This window comes from Anabrus simplex, chromosome 2 (assembly GCF_040414725.1).
Source record: "Anabrus simplex isolate iqAnaSimp1 chromosome 2, ASM4041472v1, whole genome shotgun sequence".
Classification (NCBI taxonomy): Eukaryota; Metazoa; Arthropoda; class Insecta; order Orthoptera; family Tettigoniidae; genus Anabrus; species Anabrus simplex.
The window spans coordinates 589,357,385-589,384,748 of record NC_090266.1 but is presented as its reverse complement, the minus strand read 5'-3'; the positions used below and the strand labels follow the sequence as shown (position 1 = coordinate 589,384,748).

Genomic DNA, 27,364 nt, shown 5'->3' with positions numbered 1-27,364 from the left:
TCTATATCCTTTCTCTGCCCTAGGCCTAGATATACTTAGTTCACTACAGATCAGATAGTGGTCTGTATCATTGAAAAAACCCCGAACACCCGCACATCCCCAACAGTCGTTTATGATATAGTCAACTATGGATCTGGTGCCCCTACCCTACCATGTGAAGTTGTGAATAGCCTTATGCTTGAAGAATGTATTCGTAACTGCTAATCCCATACTAGAACAAACGTCCAGTAAACGCTTCCCATTCCTATTAACTTCCATGCCTACCCCACATTTACCCATCACTTCTCATTTCCTTCAGTTCTACTTCCTATCCCAAAATCTGCCCTTCTCTTTTTAACTCCTGTTAAATACACTTTATTATTTTTTATTTTATAACTTCTCTTATTATAGGGTTGTCACTAGGACAAAGAATATTTCATTTATCAACACAAAACCTACCTGCATAACAGGTTATAAAGAATACTTTGTAATAAATCATATGAGCATGGAATATGAAATGTATTTCTCATACAGTACAAAAAGGAGCAAAAGAAGCAAAAATTACGCACACGATGCTATTGATTGTATAAATGGTTTCTCAGAATCAATATTGAACTATGGATGGCAGCTACTGCTATGTTTGACGACAGGTGTTTTTCTATACCTAATGAAGCACAAAATTGCGATAAGAATTTAGGAATTGTTCCCCGGGCTCCCTCCATCAATACAGTACACACCAGTCCATTTAACACCGGATAACACGTCCCCATGCATTGGTGTATTTCTGAATTCGTCTTCGCACTCTGTCCACTTGTTCATCAATGTAATTTTGGTTAAAAATGTCGCACTCCTCAATGATGATTCGATATTGATCTTCGAGGGTGGCTGGTGGGTCGGACGTCCATAAACCGCCTTCTTTAATTTATCACTGGCATGTTCGTTAGGGTCCATATGTCCTGGAAACACGGCGGCCTCTCCAGTCGAGCGATATCGTGATCACAAAGGAAGTCATTAAGGAGAACCGCACGATGGATGTGTGCATTATCGTCTATTAAGACAAAATCTCCTCCAAAGTACTGGTGATACGGTATCACTATGAATCGGAGGATTTCTTCCCTGTAACGTACAGCCGTGACACTGCCCTGCATGACTAGTTGCGGCGTACGGTGTCTTCATTTAATCCCACCCCAAAACGTCAGGTAACCACTACCTTGCTGCACATGCTGGACAGTGCTTCTGAGACGTGAAGCCTGACCAGACTGCCTCCAAACACGCTGTCGATGAAAGCTAGGAACAAGGCTTATTCAGGACTTATCGGTGAAAAAATCTTTATGCCATTTCTGAAGAGATCATTCAGCATAATGGTAGGCCCATCTCTACCACGCCCCATGAAGTCTAGGTTCAAGAGCTAAGCTTTGCCATGGGCGTCGAGAGTGAAGTATCTCGTGCAAGCTATTTCTTGCAGTTTGAGTTGAAATGCGGCGACCTGTGGCTCCCCGAATTATCAAACGACAAGAGTATATTCTCCAAGCGAATTTGATTCTTGAGACCGTAATATTTTAGACGGTTATCATAATCACAATCATTATCATCATCAGTTCGATAATCCTCAGTAACCACTTTTCTGAACTTTCTACCCACAGGAGAACTTCTTACGTTCTAATAATGTTCTTCAGCGTAATATTAGTGGCCAAAAAATATGCAAAAAGCGAAGCCATCTCCGTGCAGTCCTCGTAAAGCCCTAGAAGGAATGGAAGATAAAGGTTTCTGTTAACGGTAACCGCGGCACTAAGTCAGGTAGAGCGGTTAGCCCTATGCCCAGCCACCTTTCCCCCAGGAATTAACCTGGTATTCAGTTTTGGTGTAGGCTTGAGTAAGCCCTTCCGGGTGAACCGAGCACGCCTTTACTTCCTCGGCTAGGCAGCCCCTGATTTGAGCAGTCATTGAGGTTATATCATCTAAAAGCTTTGGTTGTTGCTATCATCAACCCCACATAATTTTTAATCCGTTAAACTGTGTTGGTCAGTTTGTATGTATGTTGCTGACAGAAATTCCGGGACTTGAAGAAAGGTAATATCTCAAAGCTTGCCAAGAGTGCATGGTCTGAAGTCATGAAACCACATGCTGAACTGCTGCCGAACGCTATCGTGCCTCTAGATCCAATCCCACGTCATTTGTTTTATGTCCCACTAACTACTTTAAATGTTTACAGGGACGCCGACGCCAAGCTGGTGTATTTGAGGACCTTCAAATATAACCGCACTGAAGTCCGGCTTCATGGCTAAATGGTTAGCATACTGGCCTTTGGTCACAGGGGTCCAGGTTTTGATTCCCGGTAGGGTCGGGAATTTTAACCATCATTGGTTAATTTCTCTGGCACGGGGGCTGGGTGTCTGTGTTATCTTCATCATCATTTCATCCTCATCACGACGCGCAGGTCGTCTATGGGCGTTAAATCGAAAGACCTGGCGAACCGAACATGTCCTCGGACACTCCCGGCACTACAAGCCATACGCCATTTAATTTCATTTACCGCACTGAACCTGGTTCGAACCCGCCAACTTGGCGTCAGAAAGCCACCGTTCTACCGTCTGAAACGTCCGGCCCTGCGGTGTAGGGGGAAAGCCTCCGCCTGTCACCCGCCGGCCCCGGGTTCGATTCCGGGTCGGATCAGGAGTTTTTAATTGTAATGATTAATATCTCTGGCCTGGGGACTGGGTGTTTGTGACGTTCTTAATCTTCCTTTCCTCACACACAACATTCCACACTATCGCCATTCCAATTACACGCAGGTTCATACAATATATTGCCAGTAGGGGCAAAAGATCCACATGGGTCGACGCCCCGAACAAATAGCATTTTCTTAAAAAAAGTCTGGGACACTCAGGCCAGCTTGTATCAATCAACATCAGCTTTCTGATTATCTCACATTTAGCATCTTTGCGCGTACGGCTCTAAATACAACTTCACTGACAGAAAGCTGTCCTATTTAACTCCCATTGAATGCCATGCACCTGGGATGGGCAGTTTTCGTCTTCCATACCAGACTACGGCATACTCATACTAGAAATGAATATAAATTGTTGAATGAATCCCCTCTAGATGTATAAGTTGTACTCGGAAAGAAAACGTAGTGTAAGGAGCATGGCAGAGCTATCAGATGTCAAGTTGAAATGGAATTCGTAGCATCCAGTGAACATCTGTGCTAAGATCTAATGTGGTGCCAGCAAGTGTGCCATCCAAGGTCCTGTGTTTGTCAAACTCCGATGGAGACTAGGACATTAAACTTGTAGTATTTGTAATCTTCCTGTATGAACTGCGTGGAAAACTAAGAGCTAACTAATAAAATCTACTCCGGTTCAGTGCTGCTAATTCCTCTGACAGCGGAAACGTGTACTGACAAAATTGTTGTTAGAAGAAAATTAATAGAGGACATCAATTATTTTCCTTGAACGAAGGGAACACGTAGAGAAGTAACAGTGACCTTCTCAATGAGTTGGATGCGCGGTATGGATCATGTAGCTGTAAGCATACATTCGGGTGATGATAGGTTCAAACCCCACCGTCGGCTTCCCAGAAGATGGTTCTCCGTGGTTTCTCACTTGTACATCAGGAATATTCCGATTTCTGCTAATTTAAAGCAACGTTATGGATTTTACTTTCTTCGTCACTGAAGGAGACCGATTAATTTGGTCGCTGTTCTAGCAAGGAACAGACCAAAAGCCGCTACCTTCCCAGCTCTAGTCCTTTTCCATCCCATCAGTTCCGAAAAAATATAAAAACTATATGTAGGCCTAATAGTGTGAAACTACCGGGCGAGTGGCCGTGTGGTTAGAAGCGCGCGGCTGTGAGCTGCACCCGGGAGATAGTGGGTTCGAATTCCACTGTCGGCAGCCCTGAAGATGGTTTTCTGTGGTTTCCTATTTTCACACCAGGCAAACGCTGGGGCTGTACCTTCAGGGTACGGCCTCATCCTTCCAACTCCTAGGCCTATCCTATCCCATCGTCGCCGTAAGATCTATCTGTGTCGGTGCGACGTAAAGCCACTAGCAAAAAAAAATAGTGTGAAAATAAACCTCTAGCACACAAAAACTGATCAGGAAAGATCCTTTTACCTACCTGTCAACGTGTTTGTTTTAAACTGATCTAACCAGAGTTTTAACTTTATCTTTACAGTTGATCAGTTCGCTACTCAGATGCTTGCTTTCTTGCTTGTGTTATATTGCAAATATGAGACATAAGCTCCAGAGAGTACTAAAATAGTGAAAGTATGAATTCGTAGTAATCACGTTGTTTTCACGACGTCTCATTTGCTATAGATTTTTAAGAGGCATCAGGATGTTCGGATTTAGTCCCAAGGGAGTTATTTAAGGAAATCGGAAGCCAACAACGCGGAGTCATCAAATTTAAACACCTTCAGAGAAGTGACACCCACTTCAACTATCATCGAACCTGTTATCATGGAAACAGAAGAACAATGTCGAGCTGATTTTGCCACTGAGGTCAGTAGAAGTTTTAAACTCATACCAAGGCTGAATATCTGATCAATCCTCGCAGCTAAGCGAAGATTACGCTTATTGGGCATTGTTAGATAGAAGCTGCTGCCATACCGTATCGAAAGGCTTAATAAATAGTTGCTTACGATGAGGTGACGAGGTCTTTTCTACACTTCTCCTGCATTAGCCAACAGTATACTACGAGGTCACTCATCCAAAAATTGACTACGTCAGTTACAACTTTGACGATATCGGCATCAGTTATTTACATCATCGGCTGTAAAATATAGCAAAGCAAAGTCACCTCCGTACAGGCCATGAAGGCCCTTGGAGGAGTGGAAGGCAAAGGCTTCCACCATTGTTAACCTCGGCACGTGATGGGGTAGAGTGGTTAGTTCCGCCTTTGCCCCCAGGAATTAACCTGGTACTCATTTTTTGTGTAGGCTGAGTGAACCTTAGGTCCACATGCACCTCCGGAAGTGGAAATCTCGTTTCTTAAATTTTACGACTTCCTGACGGGGATTCGAACCCACGTCCTTCCGGGCGAACCGAGCACGCCTTTACCGCCTCGGCCAGACCGGCTGTAAAATATGCTTTACACAAATACACTTGTTGCTTTTCTCTTAGTTTCAGGGCTGGTGTCCTCGTGGCTAATAGTCCCGCATGCTTTGCAGCATATCTCTGGTGTTGTGTGTATTTCAGTTGAGGTAGGGCAAGTATAGGGATAGAAGTGATCGTGACTATGCAAATACAGTTGAACCTCGATATCTCGATTCACCTCGGGAGCTAAATTTTATTTCGAGTTATCGAAATTTCGAGATATAGAATATACTGTTTTGAGCATGTATAGCACATACAGTAAATGAATTATATGTATCTACAGATTTATACTAAATACATTATTTTGAACAGTATTTAAAATTATAAAAACTCCATTTTACGGCATCACATTAATTATAACTCTTATTATAGTAACTTTTTGGAAGACAGATACAGTACATAAAGTACTGAAACAAGAAACATACCTCCGTTAACACCTTTGGGAACAATGCGTTGGTCTCTTCTGTTTCTTAATGTTAAACTTTCCTCCCTTCATAAACCTCTATGGCCGCCACCATCGAGTTGAACCATGTCGCTCACCTCCCCAAACCTCGTCCCGATGTACCACACCTCGTCGCCGTCCCCGGCCTGCCCCTCCTCCTCAACCAACTAGTCCACATCTCCGAACTTATCCACCCCCACCCCGTTACTTTACGCCACCATTGCCGACCTCTCACCTCCTTAGCCTCCTACTCACTTCTCTTGTTAACTTCTCTTCCTTCTATCACATCCTTGCACCTCATCTTGTCCCTTGCAACCTTGGTTAAACCTTCCCTCCTTGGCTTCTCTCCTATACTAGTATTTGTAAATCTGTCCACAAAGCACTAAATTCCCTACACATCCGTTATTCTCATCTCCTTAACTTCTTCATACCGTATTACCCACCTTCCTCATTTCTCACACCTCCCGGTTCTCTTCGCATCTCCCGGCCCGAGCGAGAGCGTCACTCTCTAAGGGGCCCGCCCCACCCACTTCAGGGTGGGGAATGAAAACGTGATAACGTAACGTTCCTCCCGTCACGTCGAAACTTCTCGTCAAAACCACGCAGCCGAGATTCGTAAATGGAACTTGTCATCCGTGACTTCGGGGATTGCTTTCGTACGTGACCGTTAATTTATTCACATCCGAGAAACAGCGAGGCTTTGCCGATTTTTCGATCACTACAAGTTTTAGCTTACGTGTAACCGAATTTCGAGTAATAGAGAAATGAATACACGTGAAGAATTGGACAAACGGCCGGGAAATTTCGGTTACTTCGAGATACTGAAGGTTCGAGGTAGTGAGGTTCGAATGTATCATATCAGTATTTGCCGGAGGTGATGGCTAACCATTTAATTTGAACCCACTAATCCCCAGAGCCTGAATGTACATCTGCACTGGACAGTCTGTAAGATTATTTGATGAAAGGGCAGAGTCGAACAAGGATAGCTCATGAATCTGGAAAAGCTCGAGTCAGTGAGGTCTGGTATAAACCGCGGCCACCTCACTAACATATTTCGACCAAAACGAGCCCAGGAAACTTCGTCGAAGTGATTTCCTTCTCTTTCCAAGATAGTGGATTCGTTTCTGATTAAGGGCGACGGTTTTTGTGGGTGCTTAATACAACTCCGTATCGTTTGATTCCAGCACGTTACCGAGCTCGATAGCGCAGTCGCTTAAGTGCGGCCAGTATCCAGTATTCGGGAGATAATGAGTTCGAACCCTACTCTCGGCAGCCCTGAAGATGGTTTTCTGTGGTTTCTGATCTTCACACCGGGCAAATGCTGAGGTTATACCTTAATTATTAAGGCCACGGTCGCTTCCTTCCCACTCCTAGCGTATTCCTGTCCATCGTCGGTGCGACGTAAAGCAACTTATGAAAAAGGTTCCAGCACCTTAAAGAATCCCTGTGGGACGAAATTTATGTACCAAGGAATCTATTAAAATCTATGCCAATTGAAGGGAATAATAAGGAGGCAGATGGTCACTGAATCTCGAAGACATACTGACAAATTCCTGCCAATTTAAGGCAACATCATGGACAAATTGTTATAGTCCTTGCTGTAGGACCCCGATTAATTTCATCGCTTTGCTAACGAGAAACAGCATCAAAAGCAAAAAGTAACCAATTAAATTTTCACACCATGATGTACATAAGTTACAGCTAACCTCTGTGGTGTAGTCAGTTAGTCATTGTCTTTCTTTTCCTAAAATACCCTGACTGAGGACAGTGTAACTTGGGGATGTTTAAATGCGACAGTTCCGTATCGGTGGCCCGATGGAGGACTCCAGCTGAAGTAAATTTCGACAACCGGCGAGTTGGCCATGCGGTTAGGAGCGCGCAGCTGTGAGCTTGCATCCGGGAGATAGTGGGTTAGAATCCCACTGTCGGTGGCCCTGAAGATGGTTTTCCGTGGTTTTCCATTTTTACACCTGGAAAATGCTGGGGCTGTATCTTAATTAAGGCCACGGCCGCTTTCTTCCCATTCCTAGGCTTTTCCTATCCCACCGTCGCCATAAGACCTATCTGTGTCGGTGCGACGTAAAGCAAAATAGCAAACAAATTTCGACAGCTCTGTATTTCTTAAGATAAAAGCTGATAAAACGTTAAAACAAGAAACATTAATATTACTGCATTTAAGGCCGCGGCCCTAACTTCCCTTTCTATCCCAGCGAGGCCAGAAACCTACCACAGATAGTACGACGTAAAACAGATAGAAAATATAACAATTCACAACTTCCTTCAACTATAATTTATTGCATAACCTTGGCTAAAAACTATTTTACCACAAAATGTCAGGTGATCGGACCCGAGTGATGAACTCTAAACTAAATGCGAACTCGCTTCTGACCAGCTCACGTCTGTTTGGATTTGTAGATAACTGGTTAGAATGCTGGAATTCGATCCGAGGGATCTCGGATTCGATCCCCGGACGAGTCTGGGAATTTTTACTTTCTTTGGTTATTTCTTCTAGCTTGAGGACTGGATATTTGTGCCGAATTCAACATTAGACTTCATCCTACGTGTGCATCAATCCTCACAGGCGCGTAGGTCGTCCATGAACTACTCGAAAAGCCTGCACCAGGGCCACACGCCATTGTTATAGCCCAAGTGAAGCAAATCTCTACTGAATGCACTATCAGACGACGCTTTTTAACGCTAGTATTCATCTGTGAGTGAGTGCACATGTAAGAATTAACTAAGAGGAAGTATGCTTGAAGTTTTACATCGCTGTCGACATTGTGATCATTGCCACGGAACGTCAGGTTTACGAAGAATTCAAACCAGAGGGAAGTGCTTTCTTTTTAAAAAGCCTCTAATGAATTGGTGTAGATTCGAAATGCAGTCACTCGGCAGTCACGGCTTCTTAAGTACTTACACTTGCATGTGGTAGTGCTTATCTGTTTTTCATACTGATGTAGACTATCAGTAATACACCGAGCTCGATAGCTGCAGTCGCTTAAGTGCGGCCAGTATCCAGTATTCGGGAGATAGTGGGTTCGAGCTCCACCGTCGGCAGCCCTGAAGATGGTTTTCCGTTGTTTCCCATTTTCATACCAGACAAATGCTGGGGCTATACCTTAAGTAAGGCCACGGCTGCTTCCTTCCACTCCTAGCCCTTTCCTGTCCCATCGTCGCCATAAGACAAATCTGTGTCGGTGCGACGTAAAGCAACTTGTAAAAAAAAAAAAAGAGCGGTAATACAGAAGTACTGAGGAAGAAATATAGCACTGCCACGAAACATGCCAATGGCTACATTCTTTCTCTCAAACATTTTAAAATCCTCCCACTAAGGTAGAAAACTCAGGGCCCAATATATATTCTTTTCTTTTGCAAGAAATTAAACATCGCACAAACACGGTGAGATTTTCGGCATCGACGAGATTCGAAAGGGAAAGAAGCAACCGTGATCTAATTTAAGGTACAGCCCGGTGTAGAAATGAGAAACCACGGAATGCAGGACTGGCAATAGTGGGGTTCGAACCCACTATCTCCGAATGCAAGCTAACAGCTACACGACTCGAACCGCGTAACCAACTCGCTCAGTATGGATGAATATAACATAATGATGAACGAACATAATGCCGCCCGACTCATTGGCTCAATGGTCAGCGTTGAGGCCTTCGCTTCAGAGGGTCCCGGATTCGATTCCTGGCCGGGTCGGGGATATTAATCGCCTCTGATTAATTCTTCTGGCTCGGGGACTGGGTGTTTGTGTTCGTCCCAACACTTTCATCTTCATATTCACACAACACACTACACTACCAAACACTACAGAAACACGCAATAGTGATCACATCCCTCCATATATAGGGTTGGCGTCAGGAAGGGCATCGGACCGTAAAGCAGGGCCAAATACACATGTGCGACACAGTTCGTACCCGCGACCCCACAGGTGTGGGAAAAGTGGTTAAAAAAAGAAGTAGAAGAAGAAGATGAACGAATATAATACCGCTGAGAACTCCGATTATGTGGCACCTCGAAATCTGCATTGGCAGCAGTCGACTAGTCTGTATGTGTCACCGGAGGTTTAGATTATTTTGATCCTCAACCTTGATTCTGGCATGTACTCATACATCGAATTTCTGCTGCTGGTGGTAGTGGGTGCTGTTTTAAGAGAAAGTACCCTACAAACGGGCAAACATCCTTTATTAACATTAATCAATGGGAAAAAACTGAAGGGATCGAACACTTCGAAAAACGAAGGTATTGGCCAAAGAAAGACAAGGGCCACAAAGGGCGTGTGAAAATGAGACTCCCTACGTCTCAAATGCTCTAATACCGTAGGCGTCGGAAAAGAACAAGAGTTAAGCAAGGGGGGTCGGATAGGATAGATGAAAGTGAGGAGCCTGGCACAAGTAGGTGGAAGCAATGCCAGAACTCACCTAAGGGCCCCGTGGTCGCCAACCCATGCTTCGAAGCTGAGAGACCCTGGGGAACCTTTTAGTCGCCTCTTACGACAGGCAGGGGATACCGTGGACGTTATTCTACCGCCCCCACCCACAGGGGGACACGGAATTTCTAAGCGAGTGCGTTGTACCTCTGTTACGCTACATGTAAAGACATATTTTCCGCAAATTTCGTATAAACATTTTAGTGATTGCTTTTTATTATTATGTTACACTAGTCGTATTCCATTTAAATTGTCAGTTTTTGTTTCTTCTTTTATTGTACTTCCAATTTATTCTTCATTTTGAACTTCTTTGTGATTGCTTTTAATGACCATTTTACATTAAACGTATATCAAGTTTAACTGTCATAATTTTTGTGTAAATATACATAACTTTTATTCGTATTTTGTTATCGTGAAATTTCTTGTTTCGATATAATTTCCTGAAAATTTGGCTTTAATTTAATTTAATTCTCAGTTGTACTTGTGTTGTTGTTGTTATGTAATTTATGTTTTAATTTTACTTCGTTGTCTTACTATTATTTCTATTTTATACAGTCTGCTTTACACAGATGGGTCTTATGGTGACGATGGGATGGGAAAAGGCTTCGAGTGGGGAGGAAGCGACCGTGGCCTTAATTAAGGTACAGTCCCTGCATTTGGCTGGTGCGAAAATGAAATGGGAAACCACGGAAAACCATCTTAAGGGCTGCCAACAGTGAAGTTCAAACCCACCATCTCCCGAATGCAAGCTGACAGCTACGTGACCCAAACTGCGCAGGCATTTGCTCAGTCTTACTGTTGTAAGTAACATTGGCTTTGGGATGTCTCCCAATTGCAATAATAATAATAATAATAATAATAATAATAATAATAATAATAATAATAATAATAATAATAATAATAATAATAAACCGGGCGAGTTGGCCGTGCGGTTAGGGGCGCGTGGCTGTGAGCTTGCATCCGGGAGATAGCGGGTTCGAGCCCCACTGTTGGGAGCCCTGAAGATAGTTTTCCATGGTTTCCCATTTTCACACCAGGCAAATGCTGGAGCTGTACCTTAATTAAGGCCACGGCCGCTTCCTTCCCTCTCCTAGCCCTTTCCTATCCCATCGTCGCCATAAGACCTATCTGTGTTGGTGCGACGTAAAGCAACTAGCAAAAAAAGAATTAATAGTAATAATAAACACACAAAGTGCACTGGACCAAGTACCAGCATATTTCCAATCTCTAAATTTAAACAGTCACGTCAAGTAATAACTAACCAAGTAAATTACCAAATAATCTTCGCGGTACACGTATTTCAAAATATAGTGGGTTCGAAACTCACCGTCCTCAGCCCTGACGATGTTTTTCCCTTGTTTAACCATTCTCACAAATGGTGTTCTGTACCTCTTTAAATCCACCGCTGCTACCTTCCTAAATCTGCCCATTTCCTATCCCGTGGTGAATGAAAACCTGCATGTATCATTGCGGCATGATATAGCATCTGAAAATATTATAATTTGTGCACATATTACATTACATGTGTGCATTAAGGCCACGTTTCATCAAATCCTGCGTTTAGTAACTCCAGGTTGATATTCTAACTCGTTCTTGCGAGTCACGCGTTTCACCAAGCTATTTCGGCTATATCAACCTTCACCGGAAACAGCTACAGCAGAGTACTTAAATATTCAGCTGTAACATTTCGAATTTTTTTAAAAAAATAACTTTTCTCTGTATTCTAAGTGTCAAAAGTGAGACTGTGCTTCATTTGATTTTATTCTGTCTTGGCTCATCACGGTGTCGGTATTCTCGCAATTTATGAAGAACAGGAAGAAGATGTTTCATTCTGTAGCTATCGGTTAACCCAATCAATATTCACTGACAGTTCGGTATATTCCACTAATGCTGGAACAAGCACGTTTACGTTTTCCGAAACCATTATCACACGATTACATATGTACAGCTGGGATTCATCTGTCATTCAATGCACCTGCAATCTCTAAACCTAACTTACTGAATTCCCAACATAGAATGTCACAGTAGCACGGATTATTTTGTGCTATACAGCATTGTCATTGATATAGCAGCTATCTGACGTTGCGCAATGACACGTTGCTCTCATTTGTCGCAGCTAATATCTGCCTCGTTTCTGGTTGGAGTCGTTTCACTTTAACCTCTAGAGCAGGGGTTTCCAATTTGTAGGGGTTCGAGGGCCATTTTGGAAACCTTAGGCATGTTCACGGATCGCAGTTGAATAGGCCAATTTTCGTAAAATTCCGCAAATAGTACAGAAGCACCATTATGAAGTTATATGCATAGTTCAATTGAAAGGAGGGTTTGATATTTTTAATTGCATAAAACATGATTTTAAAATTGCATAAAAGAGTGAAATGTGGAGCCGGGCTGAGTGGCTGAGACGGTGGAGGCGCTGGTCTTCTGACCCAAGCTTGGCATGTTCGATTCTGGCTCATTCCGGTGGTATTCGAAGGTGCTCAAATACGTCTGCCTCGTGTCGGTAGATTTACTGGCACGTGAAAGAACTCCTGCGGAACATAATTTCGACACCTCGGCGTCTCCGAAAACCATCGAAAGTAGTCAGTGGGATGCAAAAATAACAACATTATTACTTGAAATTTGGATTTTAAATGTTTTAAAATTAAATATAATCTATTGGGAACAAGTGAATACTTGGAAAGAGGAACTAGTATTAAAGAATAATTTGTTTTGACTTGGGTCTATATGGTGTATAAAAATTAATACGTTTTTGAACAAGCGATTAAATATTTTTTGTGACTTTTCTTCACATTATTTCTTACAGTGCTCTCGCGGGCGGCAAAAATGGCTTCACGGGCCACATGCTGCCCGCGGGCCGACTTTTGGAAACCCCTGTTCTAGAGCCTCGGAACATTTATTGGTACTGTACATTCTCAGAATTAAAAAATAACGATATTTCTGCATTGGTCGTGTCCACAGTAAAAAGGAAATGCAATTTTTAATTTTCCGTCATGTCTGTCTGTATGCCTGCCTGTCTCTACGCGCATCACGAGTAAACGCGTGAACGGAATGTAGTGATAATCGACATGTAAAGTCTATCTCCTCAATGAGCCAGCATTCGATTCGAAATTGTTTGTGTTCATCCACAATACAATCACCACGAGGACAGATGGCAGATACCCAATGAGTTGTTTACCTAGTCTTTTCTTAAATCTACAGTCTAAGCAATAAATAATTATACGTACGCTGGTTGAAATGGTAACTGAGGGGAAGGCCTAAAACCTACTTCTCATATATCTATGTTACTAGTCGTCCCACCCATAAACACTACAAAACTAAAGGTATAGAAAATTTTCAATCACTTATGTCTAATAGATTCACCGTATCGGCTATGATAACAGAGATATTCCTGAATTTACACTTTTGTTGCTTAGTCCATTTCAACGCCAAGCCACGAGAAAACGGCCGAACAAAAAATATAATGAAAATCGATATATAATGTCGTAGAATAAGGAACTACACTCTAGGCTATAAATAATTTATATCGCCCGTTGTAAAAATGGGAAGCCACGGACAACCATATTCAGGACTGTTGGCGATGGGATTCGAACCCTCTATCCCCATAATGAATCAGCATTCGATTCGAAATTGTTTGTGTTTTTCTTCAGCCACAATACAATCACCACTGTTCTGCATTTAGGACAATCAGTTGTTTACCTAGCCTTTTCTTAAATAATTTCAAAGAAGTTTGAAACTTAGCCTTGGTAAATTATTCTATTCCCTAACTCCTCTCCCTATAAACGAATATTTGACCCGATTTGTCCTCTTGAATTCCAACTTTATCTTCATGGTGGGATATTCCCTACGTTTAAGAACACTTCGTCTACCAATGTCATTCCACGCCATATTTCCACTGACAGCTCGGAATAAGCCACTTGGTCAAGCAGCTCATTTCCCCATTCTCAAATCTCCCTAGCCCAAAGCTTGCAGCATTTTTGTAACAACACCTTTTATGTCCAAAATCACCCTGAACAAATCGCGCTGCTTTTCTTTGGATTTTTTACATTTCTCGAAACAAGTAATCCTGGTGAGGGTTCCATATACTGGAATCATACTCTAATAGTGGTCTTGCCAGTGACTTGTACGCCATCTCCTTTACATCCGTATTACAACCCCTAAATATCCTCATAATCATATGAATAGATCTGTAACCTTTAATTATAAACTCGTTTATGTGATTACCTTAATGAAACTACTCCTTTTATTAACATCTAGGTACTTAAAGTGATCAACATGAGGTACTTTCACCCCTTCAACACAGAACTTAACTCACAACCTGATTTTTCACGCCATTGTCTGCTGTCCATCTCACAACATTGTTGAGTTTTTGCTGTCGCTCACAAACCTGGAACTTATTCATTACTCTTTACAGCTTAGCATAATCCGCAGAGAGACGCGTTATGTGAGAAACACTATGAGGAGGTCCCCATACGTCCTTTCCCATGTAAGGTGGGAAATGTCGAGTTGTGATATTGCCGGGCTGAGTGGCTCAGACGGTTGAGGCGCTGGCCTTCTGACTCCAACATGGCAGGTTCAATCCTGGCTCAGTCCGGTGGTATTTGAAGATGCTCAAATACGTCAGCCTCATGTCTGTAGATTTAATTATACGTAAAAGAACTCCTGCGGGACTAAATTCCGGCACCTCAGCGTCTCCGAAAACTGTCAAAGTAGTTAGTGAGACGTAAAGCAAATAGCATTATTATTAGTTGTGATGATAATGGCAGGCCCCGTTTTCCACTGCCACTCACATTCGAGTTCGGAAGTTTCTACTAAAACGGCAGGCTCATTTGCCTACTCCCATTTACAGTCGAGTTGGAGAGTTTTCATTTTAATAGCAGGCCCCCTTGCCCACTGCCAGTCACAATCGATTTGGGGAGTTTTTATAACAATGGTAGGCCCCCTTTCCCACTGCCAGTCAAAATTGAGTTGTGAGTTCATCATAATAACAAGCTCCTTTTGCTAATGACAGTCACAATCGAGATGGACAGTAGTCTTTATAACGGCAGGCCATCTTTCCTGCTGCCAGTCACTATCGTGTTGGGGAATTTCGATTAAAATAGCAGGTTACTTTGCCTACTGCCAGTCACACTCCAGTTAGAGAATTTTGCTTATATTGGCGGGCACCCTGGTATACTGCCAGACACAAGCAGGCGGGGGAGTTTTGGCCAAACTTGCACGCTCCTTTGCCTTCTCCCATACGTACGAATGTATATGAACATTTGTAATTGCAGACCTTCATTCCGAGATTATCTGCTCCTAAACGTTACCTCATATCGACAAACAGATTGCGCCATCAGAGGCTACTTTTAGTGGTCTACATAGTTGGTCCTAAGACATTTTCTCGTATCTCCTCTATTTTTGCGTCAGATTGAATTTGAATCTTTGAACAGGGTGACATTTGGATTCAATTTTCACACACTGCTTTCATTTTCGCAAACTTATGTGGTAGCTGAAATAATAAAATTTAGCTGGGATATGGCCACTGCCTGTGCCAATGTGAGAAACGAATTTGATGATTATGTATTTTCTATAAGTGTGCCTAACTATAAAATATACTTGTAAAAATTACAAAATTTACCTAAAATCGAAAATGCAGATCTACCTAACGAATAAAGCATCGAGATACGACAAAAAGTCATAGGACGAAAGTTATAGATTTCTTCAAATTGAACCAAGATTGTGCTATCTGTTCTGTGACACGACTTACCGTTTAGCCACCAAATACCTATAAAAGAAGGTCTGCGCCGTCATTAAAACTTCCTTCATATTTCTATTATTCGGGGGGGGGGGGGGGTAAGAAGTGAAAAATTTAAACATCTTAGAATTTTTCCGTTGGTTACAGGCTAAAAGCCATAATTTTACCAAATTTCAATTTTCTACCTCGTGGCAGATTGTGCCGCCATATTGATTTGGGGGAGGGGAGTAAAAAATAGGACATTCAGGAAACTGTTAAGCCCATGAAACTTACAGGACATCGCTTTGGAAAAATTACCCTACAGGGTGAAAGAAATGCTTACACATGCGTTTTTATGCCGAGCCCTAAATTGGAAACCCCTCAAGCCTGGCTTCCTCGGAGACTTTGGAATTTCCGAATTTTTTTTTAGGGATCCTGAGGTCATCAGTTTTAAGTATCTAAGATGCCTCTAAGTGCCTCATTATTTCACGTCTATGTTCAAAACCGACTTCCATTTATACGTATAGGCCTATGGATGTAGCCTACACTCAACCGCACCAAAATTGGCCGGCAAAAAATATTTTGTTTTAGGCCTATACATTACCAAGACGCGAGGATGTTGATAAACTGTTCATAGCCGGTGACCGAAAGAATTACACTTGGAACCCTACCACCTGCGGAATATGTTCATCCTATTTCAAGCAAGGCGGCCAATTTCTGTGTGATTGAGTGTACAGTACATAAAAATAAGAAACAATCCAACTCAGAAGAAAAACGTATAGGCCCTATGCGATAACCTTATTTACGACTAGTGATGATGCCAATGAAAATTCGGCTTCCTGGCTGAATGGTCAGCGTAATGGCTACCGATGCAGAGGGCTATGGGTTCGATCTCCGGCCGGGCTGGGAATTTTATCTTCGTTTGGTTAATTCCTCTAGTTCGAGGGCTCGGCATTTCTGTTCGTCTTAATATACATTTACATACAACACATCACACTACAAGCCACCACAGAAACACGCAGTAATGAATACCTTCATCCACATACCTTTGGCGTCAAGAAGGACATCCGGCCATAAAGCTGGGCTTTGGGCCGAGGGCATCAACCTTGATTATTGTAATCAGCGTTTTAAATTGCCATTAATCAGTGTTTATAGTCACTTACAGTGCTTCAATCCCGATTATGGCCTTAATCCCTGATTTAAATATAATCGGTCAAATTCCTACATTTTTTAATGCTTAACAATTATTAGCAGCGAAACTTCCAAATGGCGGCAAGGTTTGTAGACGACGACTGTGAAGACAAGCCGGACATTGTATCTACAATATCTCGATTATATTGATAATCAGGGGAACAATATGATGATAGTTGAGAGGAGTAACCCTTTTGAAGAATTGAGTAAGAGAAAAATTCATGGAAAGGTTCCGTCTCTCGAAACTAAATGTGTTATTTTTGCTACAATAAGCTGGATTTCCAAACGCAAAGAAATAATAGTTTTTCCAATAAATAGACTACTGACTGCTCTCAGACATTACACTACAAGTGTTTTTTATAATGTAATAGCAGATACTGCCGGAATACACGGAACAACTGCAGCAAGGATTATTCATGACGTAAGTAACCTTATAGCCTCTCTTGGCAACATATATAAGTATTTTTCAAGAGCAGATAGTGAATAAAGGAAAGTCTTGGAAGGATTTAAGCAGATTTCCTGGTGCGATTGGAACAATCGATTGCACCCATGTCCGTATTCAATCTCCTGGCGGCAATAATTTAGAGATATTTAGAAATAGGAAAGGTTACTTTTATATTAGTCTTCAGACTCTATGTGATATGATTTGGCAAGGAGGTTGCCAGGTAGGTCTATCTTTTGAATTTCCACTAACAGCGTCAGCACAAATAAAAACGAGTGTTAATGCTGTATACATATATATACCTGTAGTAACTGCACAAATACGAAATAAAAGTAAATTTATTCCCGCACTAACATAACTATTACTGCGTAAACAAACGAACATAACCTGCAAACGATTATTCAATTTTATTGTTCATATTTTACCAGTATTTTAGCTTTTCTCTTTATACTGCTAGTTTTAAATTTTTCACGTCAATTGCTTTTCCACTTTATTTTCTTATACACTCGATTTGTTGGTGTAACACAAGAATTCTATGTTCACAGGAATGTATAAATTTATTTTTTGGAGACAGATCCATTGTCTTCTTCGGAAGGCTGAAAATTATTTTCTTTGATGAATTTGGAACAGAAAATGACGTTCCCGAAGATACAGGCTGTGGTTCATTTGGTTCAGTTTGTGGAGAAGGTAGGCCTATCTTGTCCACTGTTTGATCAGTTAGATCTGTTACATCTACAAAATCATCTCTTCGAGCGGGAAGCTTATTTCTGAAACAATTATAATAAAGTGGCACTTCCATTGACACTGATAATGGAATTAGAAACCTGAAAATTGAATAGGAAAGTATGTTCAACATCACGTTACGTAAATGCATTATTTCTAGTAATAAATGCATTATTGCATCACATTTACATGGCGAGAATTGCCTTCTGTTTAATCGCCCTGGTGTAGGCCCACTGCATCAGAGTCGTGTGAATTTTCTAAATGTGTTATTGTGGGCGCATTTAGAACCATGATGTTTCTGAAGTTTTAGGAATAGAAGGCTTAAAATAACCACCGCCAGTTTTATTCAAATTCGCTTTCTCATGTGAAAATATCCTTCTTGCATTTCTTTTCAGATTTTCATAGCAGACTTTTAAATTTTTGTAATCTCGAGAAACAACCCTTGTAAAAAAATAATGAAAATGTGAATAATAATAATAATAATAATAATGAAAACCTACAACCTGTTTTCCAGTCAATGACCGGGTCAGGGATGGGATGAATGAAGCCTCCAACTTGCGGCGAGGATAGGAATTGTGCCGGCTGGCGAAACCTGTGGCACTCCTCTGGGGCAATGATTAATGATTGACAGATGAAATGACATGATATTGGAGAGTGTTGCTGGAATCAAATATGACAGGGAAAACCGGAGTACCCGAAGAAAAACCTGTCCCGCCTCCGCTTTGTCCAGCACAAACCTCATATGGAGTGACCGGGATTTGAACCACGGTATCCAGCGGTGAGAGGCCGGCGCGTTGCCGCCTGACCCACGGAGGCTCCTGAATAATAATAATAATAATAATAATAATAATAATAATAATAATAATAATAATAATAATAATAATAATAATAATAATACAGTGTAGTGAGTTTTAATGAATGGTAATGCATACTGAATAAATATGCTCACCATGAATTGAATTGAATTCATTTTCAGTTATTTTCCAGGTCTCCAGTTTCTTCTTTGTAGTAACTACATCCGCCTTCTTGTTTTCACTATCATCTTTATAATACACAACTAATTCTGTCAAGATGTCTGTCTTGAAATCAGAATAATTCGCACATCTCTTCCTCACCTTGTCTTCTATTTCGAACAGTTTGTCCAAGTGTGTACCTTCGATATGCGTGTATTCGTTTAACCACGCAAAGAACTACGGAACGAAATGCAAGCGAGAGCATTCAGTATCGTATTTTCGCGGAAAGTGTTTATGCTCACTGATTCAATCCGCTGCTAAATAAACCTATTAAGTAATCGGTAATTACGGTTGGTGCACCGCAATCTTTTTAAACAAAGGTTACAATTTAAGCGGGCATTAAGTAATCTGTGGTTAACAGCTCATTAATCGAGATGGATGCACTCGGCCATTAATCCATTTATGTTACAGTGATGACCCCAAGTAATTGGGAAAAGGTCAGTAAGAAAAAGAAGAATAAGAAGATGTTTTTGCTATTCGCTTTACGTCGCACCGACACAGATAGGTCTTATGGCGACGAGGGTAAGGGAAAGGCCTAGGAATGGGAAGGAAGCGGCCGTGGCCTTAATTAAGGTACAGCCCCAGCATTTGCCTGGTGTGAAAATGGGAAACCACGGAAAACCATCTTCAGAGCTGCCGACAGTGGGGTTCGAACCCACTATCTCCCGGATACAAGCTCACAGCTGCGCGCCCATAACCGCACGGCCAACTCGCCCGGTAGAATAAGAAGAAGGAGAAGAATATTTGATATTATATTTTGTCATCCTTTAGGTGTTTGTCCTGCCCCTGAACTGAATGGACAACGTTGTACACTCTGGGTCAGAACGTCCTGGTTTTGATTCGCGGGTGTAATGAAGATTTTAATGGTGTCTGATTAATTTCTCTTGCGTGGGAATTGAGTGTTCGTGTTTGTCTAATTACACGTCTATTTATTTACTCCCGACTACTATGAAAAAAAACCAATAGCCTATCGGCTTGATGACAGGAAGGACATCCGACCGTAAAACTGGGCTTAATCCACGCATTGTGTCGACGCTAAGTAATTTGGAGAAGTCCAGAAAGAAAAGAAAAAAAAGAAGAAATGTTTAACGTTTTTTTTTTTTTCAGGGACAAAATCTGGCATTGCGGTGTATCTGAAAGCCGATAGTGGTTAGGGTACGTTATCATCGTCAGACTGTATCTGACCTCTCGTAAAACTCCTTGCTGAGTTAAGAGAGATGAAAAGTTTATCCATTGATGAAGTAGTTCACAATGGGGTACCCACCATTACCTGTAACAATCTGGCTGGAGCGACCACGCAAGGCGCAGGACCGCTTGGCGGTGGGGACAGCGGGTAGAGGGGGGTACGTAGCATATGAGGGCCTCCCTCAACGCGGCCGGTCGCTAGTCGGTACCTCGCCTTTCCGTAGTGACATTCTCTTGCGAGCTCGCTGACTTCAACGTGAACATCGCCTGAATATACAAGTAAGTGCTCTCAGATGTCTTCCTATCATTACACACGACAATGCTGTTCCATCCCAAGAGTGTCATTTTGTGAGACAGTTAACGTGTAGAAGTCCAGCTTTCCAACGTACAAATTTGGTACAAAAAAATAACGTCAGAGATGTTTTATTCTTTTTTCACTACGTTTAGATGTGTTGAGGATTGCTCTGGCGTAACTGCAGTGACTTACGTGTGCAAGGACAAGATAAGAAACATGCTCTGTGTGTCTAAGGGAGATTGTTACGTGTACGTGAAGGTAATTTAATGTAGGGCATGTACTTAACATTCCAGCCTCCAACATCGCTACTGCGCGCCCCTATTCAGAGTGATTGTAACTTTCTGTTCCACATGGTAGACGTGAAAACGAACCGCAAAGAGAAGATGCTCTGAAATTAATAGCCAGAATCCAAAGTTTACCAACACTAGCTGTAGTCTGAACTTGGATGGATGTTACATTCTGTCCAGTAATAACATACAAAACTGAATTGTGTTCAACAGTACTGCCTAGGAGTACTAGTCCATACATAATCATGGTGACTTCCACCACCTGCAAAGACAATTTTCGCGACCAAAGTATCAAGTACCTCCTTAATATTCCTCACGAGACTGAGTCCAGATATTCATATTTGGGGAAAAGCGCACAGGTGTAGGTAGAAATCGAACTCAAACTACTCTGAAAATTACACTGACAATCATACGCGATTGGTTATGCTCTACCTATTGTTTGGGGAACGCAAACGAAAAAGCTATGTACCGTGGTGTGTCTGAGAAGATCGAAGCCTCCTTCAGGTTCTGTTCTTGTGCTACGCGCAGTTGAATACAATGTGATCGCACAGCGTATCTGTCGTGGTAAACATTTGTGACCGCGTAATCCGAATGCTTGAGAAGGTTTCGTCCCTGGGCTGGTAGACTCTGAAGGCATGTTCGAAATTACACCTCTATTACGACGCGCACACTCTCTAAACTGGCGTCTACAAAAAACGGGCACCGACCTCACTGGCACAGTCGATTATTTGTTGTCCTTCGGTTCCCAATATAGTGGGTTCGATTCCGATTGAAGTCGATGGTATTACAGGGTATCAAACTGCGACAACTCCGTCCTGGCTTCCGGCACTTTAAAGAAATCCTGCGGGAGAAAATTCCGACACCTCGTTGTATCTTAAAATCTAGCCTATAGAAATTAAATAACATTACATAACTTTTTTTGCTATTTGCTTCACGTCGCACCGGCACAGATAGGTCTTATGGCGACGATGGGATAGGAAAGGCCTAGGAATGGGAAGGAAGTGGTCGTGGCCTTAATTAAGGTACATCCCAAGCATTTGCCTGGTGTGGAAATAGGAAACAACGGAAAACCATCTTTAGGGCTGCCGACAGTTGGGTCCGAACCCACTATCTTCCGGTTGCAAGCTCAGAGCCGCGCGCCCCTAACCGCACCGCCAACTCGTCCGGTCATTACAGAACTGGGAGGGGTGGTTAACTCGTAAACAATTCCTCTAACTTGTTATCTCTCGTTAGGCGAGTACACTGAGAGGTAGGCAGTGAATATTGTAGGCCTACTTTTAAAGACGTCTCCAAACGGAGGTAGACGATCCACACGGTCAGCTCCGATCTTGACGTTGCAGCCATGACATGTGGATTTATTAGAATGTCTCTCAGGATCTTTAATGCAGTGGTTTCCCGTTGCCTTCTGCATCCTAATGCCGTTGACCAAACTGGTTCCTCCGCCTCTGGGAACAACTTCTTGTCCCCAGGACAATAGAGTGCCCTTACCCATACTCGCTCATCCACTCTCAAAGAGACTGTTGGCGCTTGGTATAGGGGATCTCCTTATACCGGGAGATAATCGGTCCCTTCATTTGTTAGCCGCCTGCATATAAAATATTATTTTTATATGCAGTCGTTGCCCCCTCTCTACCGCGGGGAGGCGAATGTCAGGATTTTGCCGTCATTGAAACAAGGACCAAATGGCATTTCCCTCCCCCCTGAGACGTCTTCGCCCCAAATATATTTTTAACATCTCCAGGGAGCCGGGCTGAGTGGTCCAGGCGGTTGACGCGCTTACCTTCCGACCCCAACTTGGCAGGTTCGATCCTGGCTCAGTCTGGTAGTATTTGAAGATTCTCAAATACTGTACGTCACCTTCGTGTCGGTAGACTTACTGGCATGTAAAAGAACTCCTGCGGGACCGGCACCTCGGCGTCTCCGAAAACCGTAAAATTAGTTAGTGGGACGTAAAGCAAATAATATTATCATCTTAAGGTTATCTAAGTCCTGGCCGGTAACCTTCACGTATTATCGGTATGACGCAACGTTCTTCATTGTTTTTGATATGCTATTCGTGCGGCGTGCTGCCTGGAAGGATTGCAGCGAATGGCACATCTTACCGTATTAGATGATGGGTGAAGAGAAGACAGACACGAACTCGTCTGATGTGACGTGCCTAGACTGATGTACTATGGTACGCACTGCACGATGTGAACCTGCCACCACCTGACATTTCGTGTGCTTTGATGCAACGTGAGTAGATTGTGTTAGGGAAAGTTATGTAAAGACTGTTTGTTGTTACTTCATGTAAGGAACTAGTGTCGCCGTAGTCATCAGTCCCGTGTTCTGGATACGCACGAAGTCTACCTGATCACACGCGTCACTTTGGTACCCGTACCAAATGCTTACGCCGGCCTCCTGTTCTAGTGCTAGCGTGCCTGCCTTTCACCCGAAGGCCCTGAGTTCGATTCCCGGCCATGTCAGGAACTTTTGCCTGGATCTGAGGCCTAGTTTGAGGTCCACTTACCCTACGTGAAATACAGTTGAGCAGTTATCTGACAGTTAAATAGCGGCTCCGATCTAGAAAGCTAAAAGTAACGGCCGAGAGGAATCGTGCGCTGACCATGCATCACCTCGTAATCTGTAGGTCTTCGGGCTGAACAACGGTCGCTTGTTAGACCAAGGCCCATCAGGACTGCGCTGCCATGGGATTTTTGTACCAAATGCTTATTTGTAACCACTTGTGTTTAAGATTAGGGGCTGCCTGGCGTACTCGGTTCACCCGGAAGGACGTGGGTTCGATTCCCCGTCAGGAAGTCGAAAAATTTAAGAAACCAGATTTCCACTTCTGATGGTGCATATTGCCCTGAGGTTCACTCAGCTTAGCCTACAACAAAAATGAGTACCAGTTTATTTCCTGGGGGCAAAGGCAGCCGAGAATTGAGCTAACCACTCTACCCCGTCAAGTGCCGAGCTTACGGATAGTCGAAGCCTTTACATTCCACCCTCCAAGAGCCTTCATGGCCTGTACAGAGATGACTGCTTTTTTGTGTGGTTAAGATTGGTGAGGATGCTGCCGCAAAGGCCATCCTGATATTGAAACAAGTTGAACTGGAAAACCCCATATACAGTAGAGTGCACGAATTGGGATTTTATCCTAATTCTCCTGTTATGTTATTTTTGGCTGCTGCAATATCCTAAGAGATAAGGGCAATACAGACACAAGAAAAGTCACTACTAAGCATCTTTTCCAGTTCAACATAAAAAAGCAAATCCATCTCCGTACAGGCTATGAGGGCCCATGAATTAGTGGAAGGTAAAGGCCCCCACTTTGCCTAACTCCGGCACTAAGTTGGATAGAGTGGTTAGTCCTATGTTTCTCCAGGTTTACCCTCAGGAATTAACCTGGTCCTCATTTTTGGTGTAGGCTAAGTGAAACTCAGGGCTATGTGCATATCCAGAAGTAGAAAGCTTGTTTTTAAATGTTTCGACTTCCTGGCAGGGAAATGAAACCATGTCTTTCCAAGTGAACCGAGTCCTGTCAATTCGTGACAGCCCGGACCAGCTGGCTGAGGACCCTTTGGTGATTTTGAGAGCTGATATGTTGTCTCATAGCTCGTAGCATTACAACTTCGGAAATATAGTAGTGCTCAAACTTTCAAAACTTATACTTCTTGGGGAAATAAACAATGCCTAAACCAATGTTTGTTTTGGGGTTATTGAATAACAATCGACATACAGTAAACAAATCAGGCTGGAGTACATGAAGGTCTTTGGTCTATCAAGACCATTGCTCCCCAAGCAAATGTTCTGCAGATATTGAAGTTCCGTGTGGTCAGCATGACGGCATTCTCAGGCATATCGATTTTTTTTCATGACCGTGTCCGCTGCCTCTCTTATATAAAATATATTGTTATTGCTAGCCTGGTGCAGCCCTTGTAAGCCAGACACTCCGATGAGTGCGGGCGGCATCTGTTTCTGTTCTTGTCGTGGAGAATAATGTCGTGTGTGAGTTGCAGGGATGTTGGAGACAGCAACATTGCCCAGTCCCCGAACAAAGGGAATTAACTAGTTAAGGAAAAAATGTCTGACGTAGCCGGTAATGGAACTCGTGGTCGTTCTCAACCGAAGATCACTACACTGATCTCACAGCCAATGAGCCGTACGCCTCTCTGGCAAGCCACCTCCTCAGTTGGTCTCATGAGGTTGAGCGAATCCCATTCCAGCCCACAGTCGAGAATTTAAGTCATTGTACTGCTCGAATATCGAACCCAGAACCTCCGGGAAAGAGGCAGATACACTACCATTAAACCACGGAGGTTGAATAACGGTCGGTCTTGAAATATGGAGCGCCGAATGAACCTACTGAAGTGAATATTGGAGAAAATGATTGGGTGTGATTAAGTATGAAGTGATATAATTGTATATTTTGGATTATTTTTTTGTAGTTATGTCCTTACATATAAAATGAACGCAGGGGAAGAAGAAACATTATTGAGGGATACATGACACTCAGTACTGATTCACTATTCGTGTAATTGTTGACTTTAAATCCATTATTATTTAACAAATATGTTGATTCTGGTCTCTTACATTACACTCATTCTACGAGCTATATAATGTTGAGGTCACTTTGTACGATATGCCAGGAATTTTACGGACACATAACCTATAACTGAACCGTAATCGGGCGCGCTGTCGAAAGGTCTGATCGAATCCGAAGCACCTACAAGTCCTATAATTGTGTCTTCCTTAAAATGTGGTGCATCTACCCTTAATTTACACTCGCTAGTTATTATAGATCGCGAACGTTCAACTGCCCAAAGCGTTATATTTCGTAATAGTTAAGTATATTGCTAAGAATCACTTAGTCACCTATGTATTTTCTATGGGTCGAACAAGAAGATAAAAAAGTGTATGTCTGGCTCCAGTATTTACCCATCCTGATGATAACCTACCTGCTGTCTCGTCGGCACGTTCAAGATCTGAGATCGCTCATTGTTGGCTCGCCTGAACCACTGGACCGTGACGGAATCTGCCATGCTGAGCTCTTACAACCCGCTAGTTAAAGCACCACATGGATCCGCTATACCCCACTCCAGAGGTGGTTTAATACATTGCTACAAGGTTGAAATATTTTCGTCATGTTATGACTCTTCGAAGTATTTCAAGTATTCTCAGATACGGCTGCCATAATGAGTTACCACTGAGGACACTCGGAGATGATAATTGTGATAGAAGGTGTCCGAATCCTTGGCTGAATGGTCAGCGTATTGGCCTTCGGCTCAGAGGGTCCTGGGTTCTATTCGCGGCCAGGCCAGAGATTTTAACTGCATGTGGTTAATTCCTGCGGCTCGAAACTGGGTGTTGGTGTTTGTGCCAACACATTCCTCTTCATATTCACACAAGTCACACTACCAACCACCACAGGAACATGTAAGTGAATACATCCCTCCACATAGGATTGGCGTTAGGGAGGGCATCCGGACGTAAAACAGGGCCAGGTCCACATGTGTGACACAGTTCGCACCCGCTTCACCACCAGTGTAGGGAAAGCGCCCAGAGAAGAGATGAATGGTGATAGAAGGTAACAAAACATTAGATTAAAAAAATTGCGTATGGCTTTTAGTTCCGGGAGTGTCCAAGGACAAGTTCGGCTCGCCAGATGCAGGTCTTTCGATTTGACTCCCTTAGGCGACCTGCGCGTCTTGATGAGGATGAAATGATGATGAAGACGACAAATACACCCAGCCCCCGTGCCAGAGAAATTAACCAATTATGGTTAAAATTCCCGACCCTGCCGGGAATCGAACCCGGGACCCCTGTTAGCAAAGGCCAGCACGCTACCCATTTAGCCATGGAGCCGGACAAACATTAGGTTATAATGACGTACGGCCTAAGTAGAGACCTGGTGCAGGTCTTTCGAGTTGACAGCCCTGGGCGATTTGCGCATCTGTGAGGTTGGGACCCTATCTATAAAGCAATCTAATGTTGAAGACAACACCCCCCCCCGCGCATTCGGCCAGGAGTCGAACCAAGGACCCCTTGAACCAAGCCAGTTAGCCACGGAGCCGGATAAAAGTAGCAACTTCTGCCTTATTGGGCAATGATGCATGTGAAGATTATAGCTACATACTTTCTTGACTTCTGATTTTATAGCTGAAAGTCATTTGAATATCACCTATCAAATGATGGCAAGGAATCTTATAGTTATACGTGACAGTCGATATCGTGATCACAGCCACGGGACCTCCAGTTTTATGTGGATCCGAACTACAAGAATGTGTGATTTTTCGTTTCAAAAATCCCACTTGCATTGGCCAAGATTCGAACCTCAGATACCTTTGTGAGAAGCCAGTAACGATACCCCTCGGCTTATCATGCCGCACATAGCGATAGAGTAGGAGAAAATAGTTAAGTGGTATGTCCTATCTGTTCGTTTGGATGAGTGACTTCTTCTTCTTCTTCTTCTTCTTCTTCTTCTTCTGCATGTGCCATATCCTCACAGAACATTACGATCAGAAGCATGATTTGCTGTTTGTTCATAACTGTTCGGAAATGAGTGACTTCCCGGTACATATTAT

The 27,364-nt window shown here is 42.8% G+C and overlaps 2 protein-coding genes across 2 annotated transcripts in view; one reads left to right on the top strand and one right to left on the bottom strand.

The window, feature by feature from the left end:
* Syn (synapsin) overlaps positions 1 to 27,364 on the bottom strand; it is a 713,980-nt gene that overhangs the window by 170,975 nt on the left and 515,641 nt on the right. The window lies entirely within an intron of this gene.
* Timp (Tissue inhibitor of metalloproteases) overlaps positions 20,364 to 27,364 on the top strand; it is a 227,838-nt gene continuing 220,837 nt past the window's right edge. Inside the window, exon 1 of the mRNA XM_067140974.2 lies at positions 20,364 to 20,495. The gene's annotated coding sequence lies outside the window, so the exon portion shown is untranslated. The remainder of the gene's footprint in view (positions 20,496 to 27,364) is intronic.